Raw genomic sequence first — 3,230 nt, 5'->3', positions numbered from 1 at the left:
GGGAAATTGGGGGGGGGGGGAGATTGTTCTTTAATTTTGTTGATTTTGTTGGGTTTTCTAGTTGAATTTTTTTAGGTTTTCTAGGTTAATTTTGTTATTTTGGTTTTATGTTTTGTGTACAACATTGCATGTTTCTCATTGAATTATAGGTTATGTACAAGTAATGGGTAATTGTTTTTGAAATAGGAGTTTCTTGGCATTTTGTGAATTGAAATCCTTGTTTTTCTCTGCATGTCAAGTTAGTTTTGGAAGTTCAAATTGGAAGTGATAGATTTACCCTTGGTGAGAATTTGAGCCATCATCATCTATTTTATTCTGTGTGTTTTGCCCCATTGATTGCTTGCACAATATCCTTGGCTTGACTCTTGTTGATACTTCTTGCTTCACATGCATGTTGGCAGATGATTTAGGCATTTTGTTCTTATAAGCCTCTAGCCAAATGAGCCTACCTTGAATTAATTCCTTTGATAGCCCCTTTGAGTCTATGTTCCCCTTTCTTTGTTTTGAAGCTCATTACAAGCCTTAAGTGAAAAACCATGATCTCACCCTACCCTTAAGGAATTTTGGAGCTTTCGAATTGTTTTGGGAATAAGTGTGGGAGGGTATGTTTCATTGGATGATATGTTTTTGTTAGCCATGCTTGATGATGTATTTTGGCCATGCTTGATGTATATACATATATTGCCTAATTGTTACTTTATTTTTAAATGCTTTCAAATGCTACTGTTCACGTTAAAAAAAATGAAAAAAAAAACAAAAAAAAAAGAAGGATGAAGTTGAATAAATGAGGTCTTGGTTTGAAGACTTACATTGGTTTGAGGACTTATTTGATTTTGTTTTGGGTTTACTTTTTAAGCTTAATTTTTAATTTTGGTTTTAGGGTTTACTACTCTTTCTTAGTTCCCACTTATTCCCCATTGCTCCTCTATTCCTTTGGGTTTTAGCTACTTATCCCATACTTTCCTCTACCTTATCCTTGGCCCCATTACAACCTTAAAAGACCTTTTGATCCTCATGTGCATGTGTTTGTGGTGTGGTTTTCAATTTTAGAGTCTTGCCAAGTCTATGTGGTGTTTGTTTTCATGGGTGCTCTGAGAGTAAACAGGAGCCTAGACACTTGAGAGATAGAGTTCATATCTTATGAGGCTTTATCACTTTTCATTTTTGAGCTGATTTACTATCTTGCCATGTTTGAGATGCTTGGATGATTTTCATGACTGTCTTGATTCTTTAACTCTCTATATGTTGGATGTTGCCCATTCCCTTTCATTCCTTGAGATTCATTAAGAAATATGTAATTGTTTTTGTGTTTGTTTGTTTCTCTTTAATGTCTTTGGATTTGTTCCTTGCTTTGTTTTTTTTTAATTTTGCCTAGGAGTGCAAAAGGCTAAGTGTGGGGGGATTTGATGTGTCATTATTTTCTCCTATTTCTTAACCCTTTTTGTCACCATTTTAATTATTGATTAGCCTTAATTGTCAAATTAATTATGGAGTTTATCATTTGGGCCTACTTGACTAATTTTGTGTTTTTAATTTAATTTTAGGAGAATTATAAGCAATTGGGCTTCAATCTGGAATTGGGCTTGGACTTGAAGAGAGCAGACAATTTTATTTTATCAAATCTTATCTTATCCAAATTTTATTTCTTCTAGATTTTATTTCGTCCAGATTTTATTTCATCCAATCTTATCTTATCTTGTCCAGATTTTATTTTATTTCGTTTATAAGCTTGGACTTAAAACAGATTTGTAAGCTTTGGGGCTGAGAACCTATAAAACAGCACCAGGGTTTTAGTTTTGGGAGTTTTTTTGGGAGAGGAGAATAATTCTAGGGTTTTAGAATTCCAGTTTTTACTGTTCATGCACACTGTTCACATAGAATAAAATTCGTTTTCTGCAATTTCGTTTCTGCTTCAATCTACAATTTCGTTTTCTGCTGATTAATGGAAGGCTAAGTCTCCAGCGTTGTTTTCTCTTGAGGATCAAGCACAACTCTCTTTGAGGTTTTGTTATTACTATTGAATTCTGATCAGTTTTTCCTCTTCGCCAACTACTCTGTATTTGTTGTTATTATTCCATGCATGCTTAGTGCTTGATTAATTGTCTCTGTGCTTAATTTACGTTCATGCTTAATGATCAGTTTCGTTCATGATTAATTGGTGTATGTGTTGCTTAATCACATAATGATAGCCTTATGTTAATTTTTGCTTAGTAATTTAATTTAGGGTTGGATTAAGTGGTTGAACTGATTAAGGATAAATTGTCGAAACCTAGGATAAGAGACTTGCTTGTGAATCAAGGGGAAACAACATGTTTTAATTATGTTATTTTCTAATTCAAATTTGCTTGTTGTTTAATTTACAAAAACAAATAATCCCCCCCCCAATTCGTTACTGTTTTATTACTATCTGTTATGAACGTTTGGTTGACCATTGCTCGTTGGGAGATGACCTAGGATCACTTCCTAGATACTGTGTTTTTAATGTTTATTTGATTCAGGTACGGCCACGATCAATGTATTTAATGAAGGAAGAGAATTGATGGACCAAGATGTTTGTTTGCAGGTGAACGTGCTGGATGAGAAGGTTTTGAAGGAGAGAACCAAGATAGATCCAGGATAACAGAACGATGCGTCAAGCTAATGATGTTAAACGAGCGCTTACTGGGAGGCAACCCAACTCTTTTTAATTTCCTTTTCTTTCATTTAGTGTAGATAATTGCTTGTGACTGTGTGTTTTCAGCTTGTTTAATTTTGACAAAGGGGGCTCATAAGCTTTGGTGAAGAGGTGAACAGAAAAAGAACTTAGAAAATTTTTCAATTGTCCACTCGCTAAGCGCAACACTCGCGCTAATCGCCAAGTCTTCACGTGCTAAGCGAGCCCTTGCTCGTGCTAAGCGCTTAGACCCCTGATTAGTGGCTGGATGGTAGCGCTAAGCCCAATTATCTCTCTAGAATCTAAATTTCTCGAATTGGGCTTAGCGAGGTGATGTGCTAAGCGCAATTCCCTCTCTATTTTGAAATTATTTGGGATAGCACTAAGCGCAAGCCATCGCTGCATTGAGGAGCATGTTTATGCGCTAAGCCCCACCTTTGTCGGCTAAGCACAAATTGCATGACCAATCAGAGTTGCAGACAACGCTAAGCGCGTGTCTTTGCGCTAAGCCTGAATATCTCTCTGGAATTTGAAAAATTTGGAATTGGGCTTAGCAGGAAGATGGGCTTAGCACAGG

This window comes from Glycine max, chromosome 6, assembly GCF_000004515.6.
Source record: "Glycine max cultivar Williams 82 chromosome 6, Glycine_max_v4.0, whole genome shotgun sequence".
NCBI classification, from domain to species: Eukaryota; Viridiplantae; Streptophyta; class Magnoliopsida; order Fabales; family Fabaceae; genus Glycine; species Glycine max.
Note: the sequence above shows the minus strand (reverse complement) of the source record.